The sequence below is a fragment of the Ambystoma mexicanum genome, chromosome 7p (genome assembly GCF_040938575.1).
Source record: "Ambystoma mexicanum isolate Mex_15411 chromosome 7p, UKY_AmexF1_1, whole genome shotgun sequence".
NCBI classification, from domain to species: domain Eukaryota; kingdom Metazoa; phylum Chordata; class Amphibia; order Caudata; family Ambystomatidae; genus Ambystoma; species Ambystoma mexicanum.
Genome location: NC_090939.1, coordinates 608,512,808 through 608,539,735, shown reverse-complemented (window position 1 = coordinate 608,539,735; position 26,928 = coordinate 608,512,808). Strand labels below are relative to the sequence as shown.

At 47.1% G+C, this 26,928-nt stretch overlaps 1 protein-coding gene across 2 annotated transcripts in view; it reads right to left on the bottom strand.

The window, feature by feature from the left end:
• The window catches only part of JADE3 (jade family PHD finger 3), a 566,198-nt gene that overhangs the window by 171,249 nt on the left and 368,021 nt on the right, over nucleotides 1-26,928 (bottom strand). The window lies entirely within an intron of this gene.

The window sequence follows — 26,928 nt, the reverse complement described above, 5'->3', positions numbered from 1 at the left end:
CATAATGTTGCTGTTCAAGTTGAGTGCACATGCTTGCATTTTATGGTGTGGGCATGGGAGAAAGATGCTTTTCTCACACCCAGACTACAGCTGCCTTCCAGTCCCGATCGGATCCCTAAACCACCCGGACAGAGCATCAAAATGTTCTACTTTGTGCCAAGCTACAGTCCAAGCAACTGGACACAATCATCAGACAGAACCTGTGTAGATGTTTGGTCATCATTCATGATGCAATGTGCATGCATAGTTAGAAAATTAAAAATGATCTGCTAAAAGTTTAAAGTAGCTTGGCATCAAGCAGACATGGTGTAGTATTAAGCAACCCACCCAGAGTTTAAATTAGCAGTGTTCCTTCCCAAAAGCAACACAAATAAAGAGCATCTGAGAACCCCAATGAGGCAAGCTCAGAGGAAGATTTCGCAATGGCCATACAAGCAGAAGGATTTTAGTTGGGACAACAACGAAGCATTGTATCTATGTTTAAAAGCGCAGCCTTCTTCAGAAAAAAAACAGGGTTTTTAGAAGAGGGGGTATAATGGCAATCCATTGTTTATATGTTTTAATAAAAAAAGAGTGGCTCTGAAAGAGGTTTATAAATAGTGCCACAATTTTTTACTTGTGCAAAAGCAAAGGGTCCAGGTTTTGAGCATATGTTCAATATTAAACCTACATGCTTATATAGACGCTTCAAGGAGCCTGGAGACAGGTTTCTGGCGTAGGTTTCCAATGTAGGCTATCCGGAGAGGCAGAGAGCAGGCTAATGTCACAACAAGAACCAGATAGACACTATGTGGAGCTACAGCTCCCACCAGGGAAAGCCAAGTGGCAAAGGAATAGCTACATGGCACTTTAACAAAATACACTGCTTCACGAAAAAACAAACAGTAGAGTGATAACAAAAGGAAGAAAAACAAACATTAGGAACAGAGCATCATTTAAAACAGATGGGCTAGAGCAGTGGTCTTCAAACCGTGGACTGGCCCACCTAGGTGGCCCTGAAAGATGTCTGGGAGTGGAGGTGCAGGGATAACTAAAAACGGATTATGGGGCTTTTTAAAAAAGAAAATAGAAGAAGTTCTAGTTGGGGCGGGTAAATCTTGTTTACTGAAGGGGAAGGCTCAGTATTAAAAAGTTTGAATACCACTGGGCTAAAGTGAGATGATGACACATGGGCATGTCTATTCAGATTTTTTTTTTCTAAATACCTATACAATCATCAGCAGTACCTTGGAGAACGAGATGATGACAGCTCAGAGCTCCGTCGCAATGTATAAATAGGAATATATGAATGCAAGGAACATTTTTCAACTCTGAAGTGCAGTGATAATTAAACTTGTTGAAATTAGTAATTAACATTTATGTTTTGGGCTGATATTTTGACCCATTGCCATCTTTCTAGCTTTTCTTTATCAAACTTTACCCAGGTATTTCAATTAATCTTTCTTTACACAAATTTCCCTCTTTAGCTCCCCTCCCTCTTTTTTCTGTCCAACTCACACTTTTACTCATTTCCCTGCAGCCCCCAGCATCAAAAATTGCATCTGTGGCGTCTGTTCTGCAAATGGGCACCATCACATTTCCTTTCGAGCTTTATGGTAACTACATTCATAAATATTTTGGGGAGCTTTCAATGATGGGGGATATTTGAATGTAGTGTTCTGGTATTAAATTATGTCATTACCACCTTACACGTGTACACAAAAAGGAGGGTTCAAGTTTTAGCCCCAAAACCAAAACGTCCCACTGCAATGTTTCCAAAAAGGTTCCGTCAGAGAGGCTGTGAGTATATGCTTGTTCAGCAAAGAACCTATTCAAATACAATAGAGCACATAACATTCCATGGAGCATGGAAGGAATGAAGACTGGTAGCTTGCCAGGAGTGTCCCCGTTTAGTCGATTTGCACCCGGTATGCTTCAACTGTTTGACATCAGCCAGAACTATTGCATTTGAAAAAAAACATCAGAAAAGGTCTGGGTCGTGGTCAAAGGAAGTGGCACGATACCAGCAGAAAGTGCATCAATGTTCAGTAGTGGTTTGGTGCACTCTGCCCTTTCACTAGGGAGATAGTACATCTTCTGATACACAAAAGGGCACTACTGAGTTTCTCGACAGGTCCTGCGACTGCCCAGAATCTGTGCACTATAAAAATACGCAGGAGTCTTTCGAAAGAGCCTGCTGGGTGTAGCGCTGATGTGAAATTTACATTAAGAATGTAAGGACTCCTTTACTGTGATGTTCAGTTCTCAGTAGTCCACGCAAGGCCTCAGGGTGCCCTCTTTCTTGGGTACAAAGAATAGAGGTGCCCCTGCAGGAGACTGGGAAGGGACAAGGTATTCTTTCTGGAGACAGTCTTAAGTAGCATTGGAGCGCCTGTCGTTCATGCAGTGATAATGAGTACATCTTTCCATGGGGAACAGCCTTGTCGGGCAATAGAGTGATGAGCAATCAAAGGGCCAGTGGAGGAGGGGGGGGAAGAGGTATGTCTTTGTGCTCAGAAAAGAACCCTTCCGAATTCGGAATACACAGCAGGGACACCTTAAATGGTGCAAAAGGTGGAAAAGATACTGATTGAGGCAAGCAACATGGAAGGCATACGGGTATCGCTGCCTTTTCGGGTGCAAATATGTGTAGTGCATGTATCAGATCCGAATAGTATGGTCTGCATAGCTCAGTTGATGAAGGGATTATGGTAGGATAGCCAGGGGAGGCCAAAAACCAAAGGTATATGACAATGTATGCAGGACATCGAATGCTAGTAGTTTTCGATGTTGGTTGATGCGTATACCGACAGGCACGGAGTGATGGGTGACCGGGCCTGACCCCGTCGATCAATGCTACTGGTGCCGGACAGTCTTTCTCAACTAATGGTATGCCATGTAAGGTCGCAAACGCATGGTCAATAATTACCAGATGCCCCACAATCAAGCAATACCGCAATAATCTGGTGTGTCTTGGTGTTGTACAATCAGATCTCCAACACTGGGACCTGTGATGTGGGTACCAATCCCTGGGTGACATCGGAAAGGAACGAGGAACTGGATGGGCTTGCTGTAGCCTTACCTTTGGACAGCAAGCCAACTAGTTTATCGCCACCCTAGCTGGACGGACCGGACAGGTTCCCAAGAAGTGCCCAGAACCTCCAGAGTACAAACAATCGATTTGCTCCTCTTCTTTTTTTTCTCCTCGGTCAAGGGCGCCTATTTTCCCCTAATTACATTAGCTCAGTCTGGGGTTCAGGAGCCAGAAGAGACTGAGGCATGACTGGTCGTATTGGTGGGATATGCGGAACTTGTCTTCTTTCACTCCTCCTTTCTGTGAATCGATGTTCAATTCAAAGGACTAGTTCAATCAGAGCATTAGATCTTGTGGTTCCCCGAAATGCACAAGCTTATCTTTCAATTCCTCTTGTAGGCCTTGCAGGCCATGGAGCATCTGTGGCTAACTGGCGAAAGCGCACAATGTACATAAGTAGGTACTGGGAACCCTTCTTGGTCTCCATCAACAGGTTTTGGGCTTTCGTGATCTGATTGGGGGACTGAAACGTTTCCAAAAAGGCTTTCTCAAAGTCTTAAAAGTTGTTCAGCATTGGGCTGTTTGCGTATACGTGAGGTGCAGCAAGCTAGAGCGTTTCCCACCTAGTTGCTCGGGATGTAACCTCTCCTTGCTTTATCATGCGCAAAATGGGCTGGCCTGTACATAAATTGGACCTTACAATGGTTCACGAATTCCGTTAATTTTCTCGGGTCCCTGTCAAACTTCGTGGTGGAATGGGCTACAGTGTTTTCAGAAGCCGTGGCTGAAACATCATGGGCTACTGCAGCACAAAGGTTGCTGTTTTCCTGTTTTAAGGAGGCAACCTCCAAAACATAACTAGAGCCTGCATTTTGTCCCGCAGTTCTTGCAATGTTGCCATGTCCCTTTTAGAGTCTTGGCGTCTTAATCTGTCAAGGGCTTGATCGCTCAGACATTGCTTACTAGTTTCTGGTTGGAGGGTTCCCTTCTTTTTCTTCTTGGAGGCACCGACTTGCAGGGTTTCCAGGATGGATCGAGGTCAGTGTAGGCAGGAGACTCAGCTCCCTTCCAGCCCAGACAGATATGGACCTGGACAAGGTCAGGGACCAGGTCCCCCACACCATGAGCTGAGCTACGCCCCGGTTTCACGTGGTGCAAAGGCAGCATGTCCACAGAGGTCCCACTGGACCGGGGAGCACTGTTGGTGATACAATCCGTCAGAGGAGCCACACTGACAGGTCTTAGAGTAAACAGATGAAAGATGAATATAAAAACCAGGGCCGAGAAATAGTAATTAAAGGAAGAACTGGTAAAGGCAGGACTGGTAAGGCAAACAGGATGCAGATGCAGGAGGGAGAACCAGGTACTGCAAGGAAGAACAGCAGAACCAACAGACCATGAAGAGGCAGAGAACTGAACCTAACTAATCGGATCGTTAAGATACACCGAGGAGGGAAAACGCCAGCCTTTTATGCTGAACGCGGCGCTCCTCCTGTGTCAGTGGTTTCCTTGGAAACCAGACCCCACTGCCCAGAACATAATCACATGAGCCAAGCCAAGAAATAAATGCTGTAATGAAGGCACAGCACAACCCTGGAATCATCCCTGCGCATCCCTCCCAGAATTCCCCACCAGTACCTTCCAGCGCCCGCAAGCATGCCAAGTCTTGCATATGTCGACGCGACCGCCCGCACCAACAGGAATGCAGGCACCAGCAGCTAAGTGGTGTCGACGGCGCAGGAGTCGATAGCGACAATGCTTAACAAAAGGATAGACGGGAATACATGAGGGAAGATAAATGCAGGGAGGCGTTCGGGAGAGAGGGTGAGAGAGTAGTCACCATCTGGGTATTGATTAATGTGGTCTGTGGAACGCCAAGGAGCAAGATACATTGGATTTCAATAATATAGGGGATTGCCCAAAATCCATGGTCCTATGGGCTAAATATAACATGCAAAATGGAACCCTTAGATGGAGGATGACGACATATTCATTTGTTGTTTTATAAATAAGAACAGATGATTCAATATTTTCACTTCAACTTAAACGGTACCGTTTTCCAATCAGAGGAACCAAAGACAAGAATCGCTGCACAGAGAGCCTAACATAGACAGTCAGAATATCAAGGTATATCCCACTAATCTGGACAATAGACACATTCTCTTTTGGGTCAAAGAAATTGTGAATACAAAAAAAAAAAGGCCTGGTTGAGGATCAGCGTTTGAGACATCCCCTAGCGAGTCTTCACCGGTGGCTTTCCAAGTAATCTGATCCACCCTACTAGATCTGAAGGGACGTTATTTATGTTCCCGTTTTCTGTCCTGAAGAGGTTTGGTGTACATAGTGGACTGACTAAAATCTAGAAAATACACTCCGAAACACGTGTCGACTCACTGTCTGATTAATGACAGGCAGTTATCTACATGTTAAGACTGTACAAAGAGGATCTAAATTGAATAATGATGTATAGAATATAAGAGTATAACTGAATTCGGGAGGTTATATAATAGTTGTATGAATACAAGTGTGAAAAGGTGAAATTAATGGAATGCAGGGCTAAATGTATTTTGTGGATCTTAAACAAGTGAAATTTGTGTTTTATGTTTTAAATAATTCCACACCTTTTGGGGTGTTATTTTGTAAAAAATATTAAAACTGAAAAAAGGAGGTTTCTCAGCCCCAGACCCAACACTGTACTGGATCGCGGCACAGGCCCAACACTCCACACACTGGTACGCACACTTGAACCCGCCCCCTCATGTCAAATTGGAGAAACTGGCAGGCAAGGGGAACAACATCATGACCTTACTACTACACTGTACGTTCCAGACAGATGCCCCGTCAGACACAGTGGCCACCACAATCAGAGCGCAAAATAGTATTCTAGATCAGAAACAAGAGCATCGTCCATACTATAAATGGCTTCCCATATGGCAATTCCCTGGCCTCTCCCCCACACACGACCAGCACTTCCTGCTGCACTGGGAAAACCTGGGCTATCAAGCACTAACTGATCTATACCCCGACGGTAAATGTATTACCCCTCAAACATGGCGGCCCGAACACTCCAACTCACCGCTTGAGCTAATACAATACTTCAGGCTAAGAGCGGCGGTCCGCGAAATGTGGCCCTCCTACCCAGACGAGCCCCCAGACTCACCAGAACTCCAATATATATCAAATTCTGCAGGCGGCAAGGGCATAATATCCTCTCTGTACAAAATGCAGCTAGGAAAATTAGAGGATGCATCCCCTAAATCACGGGAAGCTTGGGCCAGGGAGCTAGAAATGGAAATCACTGCGAAATTCATACACACCCCGACCCACACATGCCCGAAATGCAAGTCTGCAAGTCTGAAGAAGCAGATCATATACATATGTTTTGGTCCTGTGCTGCACTGGGTGGCTTCTGGAAGGAAGTGACAGTAGCGCTCTCAGAAATAATTGGGTCCCCGGTGGACCTTGACCCATTGGCCTTGTTCGGAATTTGGGCTGGAGAAAGTGTAAAAAAATGTCAAGATTTTTAAATGCAAGTACTATTGTGGCTAAAAGATGTATATTGCAATGCTGAAAGTGCCGCTCCCCCCACCACCCTGGAGATGTGGCTGAAAGCCCTTACTTGGGTACAAATGTGTGAAGAGTATATTGTATCACTACCCATGCCATCTCGCCCCAAAAATGTGTGGACCGAATTCTGCAGTTATCTAAACAGAGACTAGGTTGAGTGGAGCTCCACACTCCCGCCGGGTCCGCCCGACTCATCATAAGTACTGAGCACTTTATGATCCCCTGTGCTACCACTCCTCCCCCTTCCCCCATTCTGAGCTGCTTGCAATAAGTGCATGATGTAATGCCTAAATGCAATATGATTCTTTTTCATCTCTGTGTAAAATGTGCTGTACCTGTCCTAACTTTCTGCCAATAAACAAAAGTTTTAAAACATATATATATATATATTCAAACTTTAAATTGAAGTGAAAGTATTGAATCATCTTATTCATAAAACAAATGAATATGTTGTCATCCTCCATCTAAGGGTTCCATGTTGTATGTTGTTGCAAGATACATTGGGGCAGCAACTAATCTAGAGAAATCTTTTAATACATTGAGGTAAAGCATTAATCTAGGGTGAACAGTTACTACAGTGGGGCTATAATTAATCTAGGATGCCAAGGAGTAAAATATGTTAGTGCAACAATTAAACTAGGGCAATAGTTAAGAGTAGAGTAAACATGTATCAAGGGTAAAGGGTAACACAATGGGACAAGACCGGCCTAGGATAAACCGTTAAAATGCATCTACATTTAATCTAGGATGCCAATGGCCAAAATACAGTGGAGCTGGATCATATGCACTCATTGGGGTAAAGAGGCCTACTCCAAAGACATGGTCCAATTTGGTATAGAGGGCAGGAAAGAACTTTGTCAGCCAGTGGCTGTGCCTTGATTAACAATATGAACCATTAGAACAGTTTTTCATAACTTTTCCAGGCTAAACCCAGAACTTGCAAAGAAGGACAACCAAGAAACATCTAAAGACCCCTTCAATGATTCCAGTTTAGGCCAGGACAACCTCAGGTATGGAGCTGGTCAGGAGCCTGGAAAAGCACGCTAATGCTTTCCTAACCATTTATTTATTACAACATTTGTATAGCGCACATAACTTGTGCTTTTTGCTTACAGATTCGGTTACAGAAGGTGTTTGTGGCAACAGGTTACAGTCGTTGCATAGAGAGGTCACATGGAAGCAGACTGCAGGTTACAATGTTATCTTGTGTTGGTTACAGGTCATATGAGGGTTAGTTACCTTGGTTACATTAGTTACAGGCAACCTCAGCGTCAAGTGAGTGGATTGTGGAGTAGAGTATGAGCTTGCGGAAGGTTACAGTCATTGCATGGAGAGGTCACAAGTGTAGCAAGTTACAGTGTTATCTTGCGTTAGATATGGTCAAATGAGACGGTAAATGGTTACATTAGATACCTTGGTTACATTAGATACAAGCAGCTACTGCATCAAGTGAATAGATTGTGGAGTGTAGAGGGTACAGAACGGATTACATAAGAGAACTGTTGGCTGCCTGTGATGCTACCGGCCTTAAGTTACATGAGATCTTGGGCAAAAAGCCACGTTTGTAGGCCTTTGCAGAAGGACCATAGAGATGAGTCTGTCCTCGTGGCCAAGGGCATAGAGTTCCACCGTTTGGCCGCAAGCACAGGGAAGCTAGAGCCACCCGCTTTTTGTCGTCTGAACCTGGGGATAGCCACAAGGCCAGCATAGGTCGAGCACGTAGGTCTATTGGACTGGGATTTTTAAAAACTTGATTAGTCAGGTAGGCCAGGGGCACTGTTGGAGAGGCATTTATGTTTAAGTGAGAGGGTTTTGAATTTGATCCGGTCTCGAACCGGAAGCCAGTGGATATTACGTCTGGCTGAGGTGATGTGTTCATGTTTGGGGATGTTGAGTGCTGCTCTGATAGCATTATTCTGCACAATTTGTAGCATGTTAATGTTTTGGGCATTAGAGACAGCAAAAAGGGAGTTGCAGTAATCGACCCTTGACAGGATAAGTGCTCTGGCCAGGGTGATGCAGTTATCTGTAGATAAAAATGGTCTGCTGGCTCTAATCAATTTAGAGGTGTAGGCTGTTGAGGAAACTATAGCGTTGGCTTGCCTTGTTAGGGTAAGTGAGAAGTCAATATAGACGCTTAAGGTTTTTACCTCCTTGGCTACAGTTATGTTGCCGTCAAAGATCAATAATTTGTACGGTTGGGGTAGATTCTTCAATTTCGATTGACTGCTGATGATGAGTAATTTAGTTTTCTCATTGTTAAGACCCAATTAGTTTTACGCCATCCAAGCTTGGATGGTGTGTTATATTTTGTTTAACCGGTTAGAATCTGTGTCATAAGTTCCGGCGATAGGTAAGAGTATTTGGTTGTCATCTGCGTTATTAGCATATGTGCCACCCAATTTGTCTAGGTGGATCCTAGGAGAGCAACTTTATTAATGGTGGCAAGGACGGTTTCATTGTAGAAGGTCACCAGGGAGGTAGGGTCTGAGTTAGTGAATGGATGGCTGGTTATTGGTAGTAGCAGGGGGAGCATGTTGTCCAGGTTGATATTCCGCTGGTTTTTTGATGGCGTTGCTGAGGTAAGTTGGGGTGGCTCGACAGGCTTGGATATTACTGCGATAGAGAATAGGATGATATTATGGTCGGATCATGGGCAAGGGTTATTGGCTAGTATATTGGCGACACAATTAAAGTCCGCTAGGCAGTCCAGTATTCATCCTTTGGCGTGTGTTGGTAGGGAAATGCAATGGGTGAAGCCTTGACTTTCCATCGTGTTGGCAAGAAGCGACGCTTGGGGGTTTGCTAAGTCGTTTAGGCCCAAATTGAAGTCTCCCAGGATGACTATTTTGGACAAAGGTTTTGTATTGGTTGCCAAGAGGGAGGCAATATAATCTTCGAATGACGACAGAGGGCCTGGTGGTCTATAGACAAGATGGAGGGTCAGGGTGCAGGCGCAGAGAGCGCAATTTGAAGTGAGATCACTTCTCCTGATGGGAATTTGTGGTCAGAGGATTCTCTTAGACTAATGCTGTTTCTTACGATAAGTGCCACTCCACCCCCTTTGCAAGGAATTCTATCTTCCTGGAGACGCGGTACCCTTCAGGGATAGCCATGGAGAGGGCTGGGCCCGCTGCTGGGTGCAGCCAAGTTTCAGTGGTCGCGAGGATGTCTAGGTCATTGGTCTTGATGAGGTCTGCAATGTCCAAAGCGTGTGCAGGGAGGGATCTGGCATTGATGAGGGCTCCTTGGATAGGAGTAGTAGTGTCGACATCGGTTCAAAGATTTCAATTAGGCTTCTCTTATAGTGTGGAAAATGCCCCGAAAAGGTTGCAGCATTCCCAAGTGCACTACTACACGTGGGTGCGTGTTGAAGATAGGTGGAGGAGCATAACTGCTTTCCATAGGAGGGAGATTCATTTCTTCGGGCAGGGCACATTAATGGTGAGGAGGAACTTTGGCAGAGGAGGGTGTGCGGGAAGCTAGGCGTTTGTTTCTCTGGATAGTAGGGCATGGGGTTGAGCGAGGAGGGGTGTGGGATTTGTTCCAAGGTTCTTGGTGGATGAGTGTGTTCTCTGCAGGGGTGCACAGATATGTGCTGGTGTGTAGCTTTGGTAAAAATTAAGTTGGTGGAATATTGTATGAGTTGGGGAGTGTATGTGCCATTTGTAGTCTGTGTAGGCTCATGGGGAGACCCGTACTGTGCATTGTGGTTGGTCACACTCAGAGTCATTCCTAGTTTTGAATGTAAGCCTAGGCCTGCACTGACTCAAATATAAGATCTAGATGTGGAGCGCATATAGCGAGTGTGTAAATTCTATTTATATACTGCAAAGAAAAGTACACCTAAATTCAAAAGCTTACCAAGGCACACAGTGCATAAGCATAGCAACATTTAAATGCCGCCCAGGATCTATAGTAAGCTACCACTTAACACGCAGCTATAGTTCACCTGTTGTTGCTGGTTTAAGTCTGAAGTGTATAGTGCAAAGAAAAACATATACGGCAGAATACTTGCAGTAGGGTAGGCAGTGCATAGGTATAGCTAGATTTGAGAGCAGTCCAGGTCTGAGCTAAGCTACAAAATTGCATGCAAACGTAGGTCACAGTGTGCAAGGTGTACGTCCTAGATAAACGCAATGAGGCCAGATAGCGAGTAGACCCACTCAATAGGGTATGTGGTTTACAGTCTTTAATAGATTTGCATGCAAGCCAAAAGCCCATGTTATGCTACAATAGTGCACGCAATGTAAAAATCGCACCTTGTTATCAGGACAGGTCCTGGGTAAATAGCGTAATGAACGGCACATACAGAGCAGAACACTGATAGGAATGCACACAAAGCACAATGCGTAAAGCTGGAGCCAGACATTGTTAGTCCATACGCGTTTAGCTCGTTGGTAATTGCAGCTAGATCTAGATGCACGCAATAGAACCATAAGAATCCAATGCTCAGGGAGGAGAATGGGTTCAGCAAAGACACCAGCCACTGTGGCTAGACCAAATTCACTGTGGCTAAGCCAAGGTCACCACTGCAAGAGGATGCACAACGGAGAGCAAACTGGGAGACTAGGTGCCTAATCCCAAAACTGTGAAAGGAAAGAGGGTTTGTGGGAAGAGGCCCCATGAAAGAGGAGTGACTTTGGGCCCCAATACTTCAGGAACCAACCCTGTGAGAAAGTGGAAACTAAAATTAACTGCTCGATGCTGTAACCTGGAGTGTGTTATCCAAGCACATTACAAAAGTAAAAGTATCAAGATTTTGAGTTACTAGAGCACATTAAGGATTTTGAAGCTAAAAAAAAAAATGCATGCTGGAAATAGGAATCCTCAATCCTATGGACTTTTGAGCAAGAGAGAACTACATCAAGGACTGCCTACTGAAATGTAGTAAAAACTCCTATATCACTTAGTAACTACAGAAACATCAACACCAAATGAGAGCAGAATGCTTGTGATAACTCTCCCCAGGACATTAAAAACATAGTACACATGCCTGTTCTGAATAAAATACACGTACATTTATTAACATGTTGAATTCTATTATTCATTGTACGTCAATGTGTCAGGTTTGTCGCAGGGTATAATTAAAGCAGTGGCCAAGCGATTATACAAATTGAATCATAGCCGTTTCAGAAGGCACCACCTCTCAGAATCACAAAAACTACTTCAATACAAGCCACTGGTTGTGCAGCACATGCAATATACTACAGGGTATATACATCTTCAACATTTCAGTTCACTTATCACCATAAAAAAGAGCATTTGTCAGAAACAAGTTTTTTTGGCTAAAGGTCCAAGTTTAAAGTTAATCCCAGGAAACAAAGGATTTATGTTGCAAACTCTCCCACTGCTGTTAAATGCCATAGCTCAGAATCTAAAACATATGCTCACAATTGTATTTATCCACCAGTGAGTGACAAAAAACATTTATCAATAAACATTACATACAGAGAATCACATACACGGTGGCCTCATTTAGAACACATTCCAGTGTTAATATATAAAACAGGTAACCCCCCCCCCCCCACATGTTCACATGGACTGCTATGGCTTGGTACATTCCCCAATAGATATGTACGTGGTCACTTTATGCACATATGCCTGGTACACGTCCCATGTATCCTTGGGTTGGTGAGACACAGGAATGGCAGAGATAGAGCTTCCTCCGTTTCATTTGCTTGTGCTAGCTTTTGCAGCCATGTCTGTTGTGTCACACAAGCAGCCCTAAACAAAATCAAAAACGCCATGAAATTCTGGCAGACCTTACCGTTGGGCACGATAGCCCGGGCGGCGCTGGTAAAAATGACGGTCCTACCCCGACTTTTATATTACTTTACAAACATCCCATATAACATACCAAGGTCCTTCTTTAAACACCTACACACCATGGCGAGAACCTTCCTGTGGGGAGAGGGGAGAAACAGGGTGGCACTAAATACACTACAAAGGAGCTACGAGTGGGGGGGCATCAAACTCCCAGATTTTGAGTATTACTACTTGGCAGCACAACTCCAATTTGTGGTGCGATGGCTAGGGGAAGAGATCTCCATAGACGCAATACTTTTTGGGCCAACACTCCGGAGATACTACCTGAGAGAACTCTTATGGATAAAGGCCGCCCAAGCCAAAGACCTTCCCAACATAGTCCAGGTAGGCAGAACACTATGGAAAAGAGCCTGGAAATCACAAGGCACACGAGACCCCTGCTCAAGACATATTCCACTAGCGGGGCTAGTAGACACCCGAGTGGCCAGTTTGGCCACGTACAGAACACAATGGGAAGACAAAGGAGTAGCCCAAATAGGGGACCTGTGGCGAGAAGGACAATGGGTCGAATTCCAAACCCTGGTAGACGAACAGGACATGCACAAGGGCCAATTCATCCTGCACAATAGCCTAGTTTGCGCAATAAAGAAAAGGTGGAACACCATGACAGAGCCCGAGGACACCGAAGGAGCACTGGACGCATGGTTTGATGTTTCCGAAGGGGGACACACCGTATCCAGACTCTATGAGCAATTGCTGGGAATCACCAACAAAAAGACACTAAGAGCACGAATGAAATGGGAAGAGGAACTTCAACAACCCTTTGAAGAAGAGGAATGGAACAAAGTACTCTGGTACACGAAAAAGGTCTCCAGGAACGCCAGGTTCAGGCAGCTGCAACTCTACATAGTGCATAGAGCATATCTAACTCCCAAGAGAATGTCGAGGATGGGAGATGGACAGGCCCGGTGCTGCCCGCGTTGCGGAGTCGAACAAGCCGACATGGTGCACATGTTCTGGTCGTGCCCGCAGATAACAGACTTCTGGAACATGGTGAAAGAGAAGGCGCTGACAGCAGACATACACATGCCAGCGGGATCGCCAGCATCATACTTATTGGGCCTGTTCCCAAGGGGGCACCGGCAGATGTCACATGTGGCAAAAATGAAAGACTTAATGACAATATTGGCGAAGCGCCGCATATCGATGGCATGGAACAAGAGCGAAGGCCCCTCGAAGGAGGGCTGGAGGGCCGAGCTACAAAAGTGGACAATAGCAGAGACGGCAGTCTGGGCGAGAGCCACTCAAAGGGGGGAGAGTAACAGTGGGGCCAAACTATTGCCATGGAACTCTCTGGTACAAGACCTGCTTGGTAACAGAAGCGGGGATGACACGAGCGACCCGGGCAACTCAGGAAATGAGGAAACTGGCCTGCCCACGCCAGAAGGCAACACATAATTCAGAGAAAGGAAAGAACTGGGTAGAAAGAGGCCTGGCCGTGGCCTGCGCAGACACTGAACAGTGCAAATCCTACTTGGAAAGGCCAATATATACACGCATAGATGAGAGCAGGGGACACTCCCAGTGAAAGGAGGGAGGCTGCTGAGAGACCGGTCCCTCCGCTATAAACGCGACAACTGTTAGAGCCAAGCCCGAGAAGGCGACGGACTACGAACATACCGCGGCAGCCTTTGGGAGAGGGAGGGGGGAGGAGGAGAGAAGGGGGAAATGGGGAATGCGTTCTTTTTGTTTTTGTTCTTTTCCTTTATGTTGTAAAACAATAAAAAGAAGTTAAAAAAAAAAAAGAATATATTTGGTGTTCGTATTTAAACAATAGTGCCAAAAGTGTTCAATTTTAATTGTATCATATGGATATACATGCTGCCCATAAGTTGACATGTGTAGGGATGCAAAGACAGGGCATCCAGTGAGAACATGCCTTGCTGTACCAGAATTTTCACCAAGTTTACAAGTAGGTCAATAACGCTGTTTTATAACCAATTGCCATTGAGCACCGTGTATTGCTCTAATCGGCAATTGGTTGTTCCTCATTAACAGGCGGAATTTACATAGAGCTGGGTTTGGACATTGCAGACGACATACTTGTCGGCGAAAATATGAGTGGATAATTCCCTCAATGTGTTAGTCGTTATGGAGTGTACTCATGTATATAAAATTATTTTCCCAATCAATCAATTTTTTCCAGCTTTTTGTTAAATGCTAATTTTATGGATTTATATCGGCCACAGCAAGCCAGGTCAGTTGACCATTGTAGTTGGGTATACGATTCTCTACACAAATCGTCACATTTATTTGAATAATTAGTTTTCTTCAAACTATTCCCGACTGCCAATCTGCGATCCAGTCCTGGTGTGCCTCCAATGACCTCTGCCTCAATGGCAGCAGCAACATTGAAATCCTTCCCATTGGGACTCCTGCTCCCTCTTTTCCCCCCTTCACTCTGGCCACCTGGCATGGGCTCTCCCCCCCCTCCCCCACCTCCTTCATCTGAAGCCAGAAACCTTGGAGTTGTCTTTGACTCCTCTTTCCTCCTTCACATCCTGGACCTTGCCAAGAAGGCCCATTTTCAACTTCACCTCCTTAGAGGTATCCTTCCTTTCCTCACTTTTACCAGGAAGCTCAATGTCTCTAGAGCTCTGGTACTCTCCAGGCTGGACTACTTCAACAGCCTCTTCCTTAATCTTCCCTTCCGATGACTCCGGCTTCTCCAGAATAGGGCTGCAAGACTTAACCTTGGTCTCAAGCCCAGGGACTGTATCTCTTCAGCCCTAAATTCTCTCCACTGGCTCCAGGTTGCAGCAAGGATTCAATTAAAATCCCTCTGCATCATCCATGAGGCCGGGGACCACGCCATCTACAACTTGCTCTCACTAAACACTAGCCCTCGAGACCTCTACACTCCTCTGGCTCCAACTCTTTGCGCGTCAAGTGCTTCTCTAAGCAGCAAGCTGGTGGCCGTTCTCTTTCCTCGGCGGGTTGCATCTTCTGGAACAGCCTCCCCTTCCTCTATCTTAAGCGGGATCTCCTCAAATTCTGGAACCTTCTGAAGACGTTCCTCTTCACCTCCGCCTTCCCTTGCTCCCTCCCATGTTAAACCCCATAGTTGCTGAGATTGGTGGCTAGGGCCTTCTGTGCCCTCCGTGTCCTGGCCTCCCACCCAATCACCTTCAGCCCCCGCCCTCTGCCAGCACTTGCCTTTTGGCACTGACCCGCCTGTACTCCCTCACAGGTTTGCACTTACTGTATTGGCAGGTGACTACTACTTACCAAGTGATCTCTGTCAGGCACTTACCTGTTGACTGCAATGGGCTGACTTCCCAAGCACTCCACCCCCTGTGGATACTCCTACCACTTACCCTCCTCCCCCCACCCCTCTGCACTTGCACGTTCTGACTGCTCACAAGGCCTTGTAGGACTGATATCCGTGATTTTACAGAGTGCCGACATTTCCGAATATGGCAATACCAAATTCTAAATCGGCTCCTAAGTGAAATCATGATCACTGCCATCAGCCCACCCCCCTACTTACCTGTTGGCAGCACACTGCATTGTGGCACGCCCATTCCGACATCGGTACACCCCTCTGCAACACCGTTTCCCTTCACTTATGTGGAAGGGAGCCGGCATCACAGGGTTCTTTTCTTATTTATTTTTGTAATCTTGGTTTGTCCCACGCTTTCCCCGTTATGTCAGTGGGGACACCCCTGCAACCGCTGCTCCCCTTAATCGTCATTATGGGACTTCAGTTATTTTTCCACTGCCGAATTCGGCATTTTTGTCCATTCTGGGTTTTTATCTGATTTTTTCTCCAGAACCCTGGTAGGATTGCCTCTTTCGTTTCCATATTTGCCTGCTCCCAGGTTTCCCTTCGCCCCTTTTGCCTGTGGGTGCTTTGAAACACAATTTCTTGTTGTATAAGTGCCCTACAAAAGCACAATAAATAAACAGCAAATAAGAGAAACCTACTGGTGGCCAGGTATGAGTGAAGCAGAGGGACGTGTGAAATCGTGTCAAGCTTGTGCCAACAGTGACACGTCGAAGAAACCTTGCACAAACTCCACTGATACCAGTTCAGATACCTAAGAAAGTATGGAGTAAGCTGGCAATTGACGCATGCATCCTTGGTAAAACTAAGGGTGCACGTCAGGTCCAAACAAAAAGTCTTCTGTCTGAATCCCAAGTACCTACCTGGCCCAGTCAATTTAGAAATATACCCAACTAAAAGGGAGGCTTCTATTATAGCCTCCAGATTGGCTTCTGCCTGCCCCACTCTCACAGCACTTGCAGATTGTTGTCACAGCTATCCATTTGGAAAATTAACAAATCTCGTCGGTCTGAGTTCCCCTCTCCCTTTGAGAAGGAAATAATTTCCGATTTTTAAAATGTTCCAATCCATCCTCCAGGATGCCTTGAAATTACACTTATTCCTTTCCCACCTTCTTAGCACTGGGACTTCTGAACGTCTGAAAGCTCTGTAGTGGTCTTATTTCTCAGTACAAACTTTAGTGTAGGGCTTCTGCCCAGAAGGGAATACCTTTGCTTCCACAGGTCTGCAGTGTTTCTTTCCCCGTCTGTACCTCCCACGGTGGGAAAGGTGCTCGTCTGCAGGAGTTCAGGACCTGTGGCTCCTCAATTCATTCGGGTCTCACCATCCGTTGCTTGGTGCCAGGCCCACCACTGCTCTTTGGTGGTCATATCACCCATGCGGACGGTTGGCATTCCTTCCTCTCCTTCCCCTTGACTGTTGCCGCTTGGTTCCTACCATCCAGCCTGCAGCTAGCGGGTTTCTCGCTCAGCATGTCACAGCTGGATCCACAGCTCTGCCCCTACAGGAGGTTGGTGCTCCAGTGGCTCGCCTCTGTGTAGAACTTGCTCTCCCAGTAGGGGAGTTGCTCCTCCATACATCATGAGAATCAATTAAATTATGTCCGTTTTCCTTGATCATGACACTCCGGTGAGGTGCAATGATTGATCTGGTCAGTGGGCACCACTGTTAAGTTTTGTTGCTTCTTAAAGAAGAAAATTAGAAGTTTCAATTTCTGAGTAGGGTGCAACCCACTGTCATGCCTCTGTGCCGGGCATGCAAATTAACAGTAGCAAAAAAGTTACCTGGGCTAATTAGCCTTCATTGTGGGCTGCACACCCTTATAACCACTCTTTGTAGCATACATTTAATTCCGTACATAACATTAGAGGTAAACTTTTTACAGTATTTTGTGTCCATTGATGGATGTACCAAAAATAAACTTGTTCAAAATATTTTATGAATTTGAACTAAATAAATTGTTTGCAGATTTAGATAGCTGTCAGTCCTTCATCAGGGCATCTTTACATCATCTGATCAATATACATATCCAGCAGTATTCATAAAACCCATATTATCCAACATGCCGTCTAATGACCACCTTATAGACATAGCCAAAATACGATTAGGTTTAAACCATACAAAAAACAACAACCAACATAGAGCGAAAACATAATGAACATATCAATTCTCAGTAGTTTATGATAGGTTCATTATGTTTTCTCTCTATATGTTGTTCATTGTTCTTTGTATGCATGTCTTGTGGCCTAATTGGGGTTTGCAAACAATATTGAATATTAATTCCTCTTCATTACTAAATGTACATGCAATATGATTGAAACGCCATGATTTTTTGAATTTTGTTTTCCCTTTTCTAATTTGGACCTTTGTACTTCGTTTTTGGGGTAAATATTGTACACCGGTATGGTTTAAACCTCATACTTTGGTTAGGACTATATGGTAGCCATTCAACGGCATGTTGGATAATTACCAGGTTACTCACCGTAGTGACCACCTTACTCCTAGTTCATAGTCCACTTTCCTCCATACTTGTGGGACATCTCTCCGTCTTGTGGGACGGGATCGGAGCACTTTGTAAAAAGTATCCAAATTTTTCCAAAAATGTGTCCCTCCTCTCTTTCTTGCGTGGGGCCTGTAACCCCGCCCACCTTGGTTCCGCCCCGCGCATCGCCCATCAGTCCTTTTCTATCGCAGGGTCAAAGACCCATTAGCAATAACAGAGGAACCTTATTAGAGGGGACGGCGGGCGGGCGTATAGAAGAAAGGGGACTATGGACTAGGAGTAAGGTGGTCACTGCAGTGAGTAACCTGGTAATACACCTACGTCCGGTCCCCTTTCCTCCATACTTGTGGGAGATTCCCAAGCACTCCTTACAAGAACTATGGGTGGATGGAAATACCCCTTACTGAAACAGGTTCTTTAGCACAGCCTGACCAAACTGAGTGTCAGCTCTAGAGCTCATATCGAGGCAGTAATACAGAAAGCAGATGGGGAGGCACAAGTAGCTGCCTTAGCGATGGACTCCAAGGGAAGATTTCTGAAAAGCAACCGCGACTGCCTTGCCCCGCACCAGGTGTGCATGGATACCTTTAGGAGGTTTCAGCTTTTGGACGGTGAAAGACTCTGTGATGCAGGCGGCAATCCATCTGGAAATAGATGCCTTAGATGCCGGCTTGCCCTGAGGGTTACCGAAGGTCACAAAAAGTTGAGAACTCCGAAGCTCGGAAGTCTTGTCCAGGTAAAACTTAAGAGTTCTTCGGACGTCAAGACAGTGTAGAACCCTTTCAGCCTCTGAGGCAGGGTTCGGAAAAAAGACCGGAAGGGAGATCGACTGATTCAGATGGAATTCGGTCACTACCTTCGGTAGGAAAGCCGGGTTTGTCCGAAGGACTACCTTGTCCTTGTGAAAGACCAAGAAAGGATGCTCCACCGACAATGCCTGGAGCTCACTCACTCTCCTGGCTGACGTAACGGCGACCAGAAAGGACACTTTCCAGGACACGTACTTGAGGTCAACCGTACTTGAGGCACAGCGCCGTCAGGACTACATTTAGATCCCAAGGCGGGTGCGGACTACAAACCGGAGGGTAGAGGTGTGTCAAGCCAGCAAAATGTCTCTTCACCACCGGGTTAGTTAGAGAATAAGAACACAGGTCTGTAGAAAGGTAGGTGTAAACCGCTGAGAGATGAGTCCTGCAAGACAGAACATGAACCCCTGACTCTGCTAGGGAGGATACGAAGGACAGCACCGTGTCAATCGTGGCCACCCTCGGATCCAACACTTTCTCCAAACACCAATGACAGAACCTGAGCCATTTACTCTTGTATTAAGATCTGGTCAAGGGTTTCCTGGCTGTCTGGATAATGCGTATGTTATCCACAGACAAACTCAAAAGCTCTAAAGACTTGAACTCCGGCACCATGCCGCCAAGCTGAGCTATTGTGGGGAGGGGTGCCATACCTGTTGTTCCCCTTGGTGAAGAAGATTGGGAGTTACTGGTAACCTGATCGGCGGATACACCAACAGGTGTTGAAGTTCTGAGAATCAAAACCTGGCCGGCCACCACGGGGATATCAGTAGAAGAGAACAGTTCACAGAGTTCTTCAACTTCCAAATTGCTCGATGAACTAGAGGCAGAGGCGGGAAGGCGTAAGCTCATGTTGTGCCATGGAATCTCGAGAGCATCCCCCAGAGAGGAGGCTCCCAGCCCCCCTCTGGAGGCATACTGAGGAAGCTTCTTGTTTACCGCCGTGGCTAAGAGGTCCACCTCCGGTGTGCCCCAACGCGAGAAAATCCATGAGAGGACCTCTGCCTTCAACTCCCACTCGTAGCCGACCACTGTCCGCCGGCTGAGGGCATCCGCTGTGACATTCAGCTAGCCCAGGATGTGCACTGCAAGCAGCCACCAGACCCCATGAAGCACGGGCCACTCCCAAATCTGGATGGACATGTCCACAAGGGGGGGGGGGGGGACTTCGCTCCCCCTTGCTTGTATATTTAATACATTGACACCACATTGTCCGTTCTTATGCGGACCACCTTGTTGACAATGAAGAAGTCGCCAGAAGCTCCAAATGATTTATGTGCAGGAGCTTGTCCTGAGGCGACCAGAGGTCCAAGACCTGAAGGAGATCTAACGTCGCACCCCACCCAAAGAGGGAGGAGTCTGTCGTGATCGTCACCATAGGGACCGGGTCCTGAAACCCCGCGCCCCCAGACAGATTGCTGAGAGAGGACCACCAATCCAGGTCCACTCATGGAATCCAGAATCATTATCCGCATGGAGTCCGGGTCCAGTGCCTGACGCCATGAATTCCGAAGGGCCATCTGGGTCCGTCTCATTTTGAGATGAGCAAGAGGAAAAGCCAGTACACACGAGGCCATGAGGCCCAGAAGCCTCTGGAACCACCAGGCCGACATGCTCTCCGACTGCGCAAACATCTGACACGTGGCCAACAGATCCACCATTCTGTCCCCGGTCAGGTACACTCTGCATTCGATCGTGTTCCAACGAAAACCCAGAAAGATCAGGTCCTGAGAGACCGTCATGGAGGATTTCCGCAGGTTCACCGACAGCCCAAGATGGAACAGGAGCTGAAGGAGAGACTGGAGATTGCCCGCTGCTGTCAACGGGCAACGGCTGCGTAAAAGCCAGTCGTCCAAATAAGGATACACATGGATACCCTGAAGACGAAGATAGGCCGCAATCACCGACATCTTCGTGAAGACACGCGGCACCGAATTGAGGCCAAAAGGAAGCACCCGAAACTGGAAGTGCTCCTCTCCCAAAGAGAAGCGGATGTATCTCCTGTGTGGAGCCCAAATCAGGATATGCATGTACGCGTCCTGAAGATCCACAACGCTGAGCCAGTCGCCCATCTGCAAAGAGGAGAGTATCTGGCTGGGCGTGATAATCTTGAATTTCTCTTGGGGTAGGAAAAGATTGAACTGGGAAAGGTCTAGGATGGTGCGCAGGCCAGCCTGGTTGGGTTTGGGCACCGTAAACAGCCGGGAGTAGAATCCCTCCCCTCGCTCCCCAAGGGGAACGGGTTCCACAGCCCTGAGGTCCAGGAGTTTCTGAACCTCGGCGTTGAGGGAGGGTGAGCCCGACAGCTGAAAAGGAGGGTTGAGGGGTGGGGTAGGGGGTAAAGGTAAGCGGAAGCCCGCTCGAGCGACTGACAAGACCCATCTGTCTTCTTTGATGGTCTGCCACGCCTCCCAATGAGATGCAATGCGCCATCCCACCGGGGTCTCGTGCGAGCGCAGGAAACCCTTATTTGGTAGGTTTATCAGTGGCGGTGCGACCTGAACCTGAGGAGGAGGGGGCTGAGGAGTGGGAGAAAAACCACGTACGCTGTTGTCTACGGCGGTTATTCCCCGCAGGAGTATCCACTTTGCAAGACTTGCGGTCGAGGAAGCCCTGAAACCAGAAGAAGGACGACTCTGCGATAACCGTCTCTGTGGTTTAAAAGGAGCTTTGACCAGAACAGACAATGATTTAGCCGTCAGAGTGTTATCCTTGGTTTTGGTGAGCTCTACATCAGTAGAAGAGTGAAAAAGCTCCTTACCATCGAATGGAAGGTCCAATACCTTGTCTTGCACTTCCTTCGAAAACTTAGTGGCATTCAGCCACGCTTGCCGCGAGGTATCAACCCCAAGCATCAGGCCCCGAGCCGAGGTGTCTACGTGATGAGCCGCAGCCTCCAGGAGATCCTGGGCCAAGACCCTGGCATCGGAAAGGCCACCTCTGAAGTCTTCCAAATTCTCGACCGGAATGTGCTCCTCAAACTCCGACAGACCTTTCCACATCCGCATGTTAGCTCCCGCCAAAATCAATTCTGCAATGGCCTGCCTGAGCTGCAAGGCCGAATTGGCAAAAATGTTCCTCCCTAGCGAGTCCAGGAGCTTGTCCTCCTTTCCCAAGACCTGAGTAGCCGTCGTGGAAAAGGATGCTTTAGGTCTGGATTGCAACGTAGCTGCAGCCACCTCTGTGGAGGAGGGAGGCGGACAAGACGAGAAGGCCACTTCTTCCGAAGAATGCAGCCTGTACCTCGCGTCAATCTTTTTATTGACAAAAAGTCCCGAGTGTGGCTTTCCCCAGACTCTTCGGACCTCGGCCAGAACGTCCTTCTGCGGGAACAGGCCGGTACGCTCCAAGGGAGGCAAGGTGAACGCCCCAGAAAGCACGCCCTCCTGCGGAGCGGGTGCCTCGGGCACCGGAACATCTAAGAAACTCATCATGTCCAGTACCCGGTCATGAAAGGCTCTGATAGAGCGGGGAAGGTCCTCGTTGTCCTGATCGCCTTGAGGGTCATCTGACAGGTCAGGATCATGCTGAGCCGTGTCAGGCACTGCCTTGTCCACTGGGGACAATGGTGGCAAAGGCGGAAGAGCAGGGAGAGGCACCACAGGCAAGGGAGGCGCCGGCGGAACCACCGGAGGAATGGGTGGAGCCGGAGGCGCAGGTGGACATATCTCCTTGAAAAGCCCTCATGGGGTCGGTGCGCATAAGCGCTTGAAATTTACAGAAAAAGGCGTCCTCGGGAGATTGTTTCGGAACCTGAGGAGGCCTCTCATGAGGTGGACAAATCCAGGGACGTAACGGAGAAGGGTGCCACACCGGCCCCTCCACCGACGTATCCACATAAATCAAAAGAGCCGCCCCCGCGGGCAAAGAAACATTGTGCGGAAGAGGCATCCGGGCGTTCCAATCATAAACTGGCCGGTAAGGATGCGCACAAGGGACCTTAGGTTCACCCAAAGTACCGAACACTACACCAGGGGCTGATGGCATAGTTGTAGGGGTAAGTACCTAAAATGGCCGCCATTTTGTCCTCATCTGAGGGGAACTGCGGCACGTGCGAAAGTGAGGCAGGGGTCCCCGTCGATGGATCAGGGGTCTTAATTTTAGCCTCAACGTAAGGAACCTCGGCAGAGCCGGTACTATGAGGCCTGGAATGTTTCTGCGACATACCAACCACCAACTGAGCCTTCGAAGGAAGGGCCTCAGCACTGCCGGTAAAATAAGAACCTTGCTTCTTTGCCCCCTCAACAGATCTGGTGTCACCACAAGAGCAGGAATGGTGAGCAACTGCTTTCACCGACAGGGCCTTGCCCGGCCCCTCAGAACTGTTGGTAGCCTTAGCCTCTGTACAAGGGACCTCGGAATAGCCTTATCGGCATGGGCCTCGAACATCCATTCGGTAACCACAAGCCCAGCCAAGGCCTCGGGGCGTACCCCGGTTTTGTTTTTGAGGGAAGCCGAAAGAGGCCTCAGAGCAAGCCCCGGCACCCCACGACTCAGTAGAACTGCGCCTACAAACAGCCCCCACAGGAGGGGCCTCGGAGCGTACTCCGGTGTACCCAGGCACAGGCCCCTTATACGGAGACCCTCGGAGAAAACTCAGGTAGAATTATTAGGCCCGACAGGCACCTCAGGGCGAACCCCGGTAACAGAGCGATCAACGCCCCCTCCCGGCCCGAGAGGAACCTGGGAAGGTATGCCCCGGTCGGGGTGCTCTGAAAAGTAAAGAACTTACCGGGCATTTCTTCTTCTCGTCGATGAACGCCTGAAAATGAGAAGGAGGAGTTCTTCGGAATACCTCCTCCCACCGCTCCAACCGACGTTGAAGTGCCCGGACAGAAAGGGAGTCACAGTAAAAACAGGAGTCCCAACGGTGATCCAGACCCAAACACTCTAAACAAAGAGGATGGGGATCCGGCCTCGCGAAGCGACGGTGACACGATGAACAGTCTGGAAAATCTAATTTAAAAAACCATAGACAGGCTAGTAAACGAACGCTAGCGAGAGCCAGAGAGGAAAACAGGGAAGAAAATCTTCCGAGGATGCAAGTGCGTCCGGCCCCGATCATGCGGAGAAAAGGACTGATGGGCGATGCGCGGGGCGGAGCCAAGGTGGGCGGGGTTACGGCCGTGTGCAGGAAAGAGAGGGACACATTTTTGGAAAAATTTGGATGCTTTTTACAAAGTGCTCCGGTCCCGTCCCACAGGACGGAGAGATGTCCCACAAGTATGGAGGAAAGGGGACGGGACGTAGGAGTATATGGGTTTTATGTATTCACCTTTACGAAACACAAAAGATTGTAAGAAGTTTACCTTTAATGTCATGTGATGAATTACATTTATGCAACCAAAGAGTGGTTATAAGGGTGAGCAGCCCACACCGAAGGCTAATCAGCCTAGGTCACGTTTCTACTCCACCGTTGCCTGAAGCAAAGAGTCAAAGAAGAATCTTTGTGCATTATAGTTGTAACAGGGAAAGAAACCGTTCTTCTGACACCCATATATGCAGAAAGGGTGCTTTGGGTAGGGAGTTCCATTCTGGAATGGGAGCCCTCGTCACCAAGAGGGGGGGTCACTCCCAGTGATGTGCCACTTGCCCATACCCCTAGGGAGGGTCTCATGTAGTGGGTTCACCTCCCTAGCCTCAAAGGGGGTGGCTGCCCTCTGGGGAGAAGGGACTAATTGTCCATATTGGCCACAGTTGCCTTGTAAATTTTAGGGGCAACGACTGCGACTGAGAAGCTCAGGGCTCAAATTTTCTTTTAAGTTTTGGGCATCTGCCTGTAAACTCTTTCACTGCGTAATGTTGGCTTTTGACTCCTAGTCTCCAGTCTACTTACTGTTGAAAAGTCACTCGCCCAAGCGGTTTTATCTCCAGCAGTTGGAGACTTACCTGTCCTCACCTTTGCATCACGGAGCCCTAGATTCTCAGGGTTGGGCAGAAATTCTCCTTTGTCTCCCGATTGCTGCCGAGTAGACCTGTATCAAACATCGGCTGACTCACTAGGTTCACCTCGGACTGGCACAATCGTTCAGCTCACAACTCCTGGATAACAATGATCTTCAAACTCATCTCTTGCTACCATTTGGCTGACTAGGACCATTGTTTAGGACCACAAGGGCTGTTTAAAATACCTTTCCTTCCAAAGGACAGATCAACAGACTACAGCAAGTGGATAAAATGTGCTTATATGCCGTTTGGGCTTATTCTGTTTGATTAATGCTTCCTTTCCAGGAAACCAGTCTGTTACTTTAGTGTGTGGGACACTCAATCGCTGAAGGTCAAGCAGCCAGAAGGCTGGGCCAATGGTGCTTTCAGATCTATGTTGTCAATTTACACAAAAGTGACATTTGAGGTTTACCTGCCAAGTCTAGTTGACCACAAACAAGAAAGCTTTGTGGAGAGAAGAGAAATTGCTAACTACACCAAGAAGTTACTTAACCCCACTAGCAAAACAGAGGACATCTGCAGCAATTGCCGTGCAACTGAAAGATAATCTGGTTTGAGAAGGGAACCAGAGAGGGGTCCTGAAGTAGTGGGTTTGGGGCCCAACTTTACTTAATTGATTTTGCAAATGACGATAATCTACAAGCTAGAATCAGGTCTTCTACCCAACGACTTCACACTGCGAAGAGGGGCAGGTAGGGTTATCCTTTGCCCTTCCCCTTACAGATCTAGTCGCCCTGCCCAATCAGAATGTGACCCCAACAGAAACCATCAGGTTTCTGGTGGTTTACTGTGATTTTACCAAAACATTTTTTACCGAAGCAAATCCATCAGAGAAAAAAAAAAGCATTTTTTTAAAAACTATAATTTGGTTGGGGTACCCCAACCCCAGATACCCGCTTTCCATACATTTTGTTGGGTGGATTTGTTTCACATAAAAGAAATCCATCGAATAAATGGCTTCTGGTAAAATCACTGGGTACCGTTTCTGGTTTGAGGCCAAGGCAATTATGGACTGTACTATTAACCGATTATTGAACTTTGAGCTTGAGGTGGTGTTATCCTTAAAATGCAATTCACTGGTTAAGAAGTTCTACAACCTAGAAGGAGGGCCATAGAACAGGGTCTTTCGAACCAGTGTACAAAGACAATGACACCCTAAGATTATTCAGAGTCTGGTTTTGAGAGTTGAAAAAATTAACCAGCATTAACATAAAACTTGGTTTATAAAAAAACAGGCAATGGAGAAAGGGTTTCTAGCTCAGAATGAAAAGGAATAAGTGGTACATGCTCTGGACCTCGAAAGATTTTTTCTTTTTAAAACTCTTTATTAGTGGTCACGCACAGGCTGTTACACCACAGCACATCTGTTTAACTGTTACAGCAAGAGTAAAATATCTGTTACATTTCACATAGCAATATTATGACGACAGGTCAGCATCAGTAATCATATTACAAAGGTAGAATCTGAACGGGCCCCAAATGTCCTTAGGTCTGCATGCCGAGGGTCGGGTTAAAACAAACTGTTCTTCTGACTTGTTGACATGTGTCAATTCTTGTAGGAATTGGTTCATGGTGGGCGGAAGAGAACTTTTCCATTTCTGTAAAATACATTTTTTGGCAATAGTGCATGAGATGTTAAATAATCTTCTAATTTTTTCTGACTGCTTGCCAATGTCCCCAAACAAGTACTTCTGAGGAGTCAAATCGGGGGGCACCTCAGTGATTTCTTCCAGCGGCTCAGCCACCGCCCTCCAGAATCCCCTCAGTCCCGGACAGTCCCAGTACATGTGAAAGGATCGAGCCCGAGGAGCATTACATTTAGGACAAGCGTCGGAGGTGTCTGGTGCAAACCTTGCAATTTTGGCCGGTGTATAATGTAGCCTGTTCAGGATTTTAAATTGGATCACCCTTAGGCCAGCATTAAGCGAGACCTTCTTGGATAACGCACAATAACTGGCCCATTCCTTTTCGTCAATGG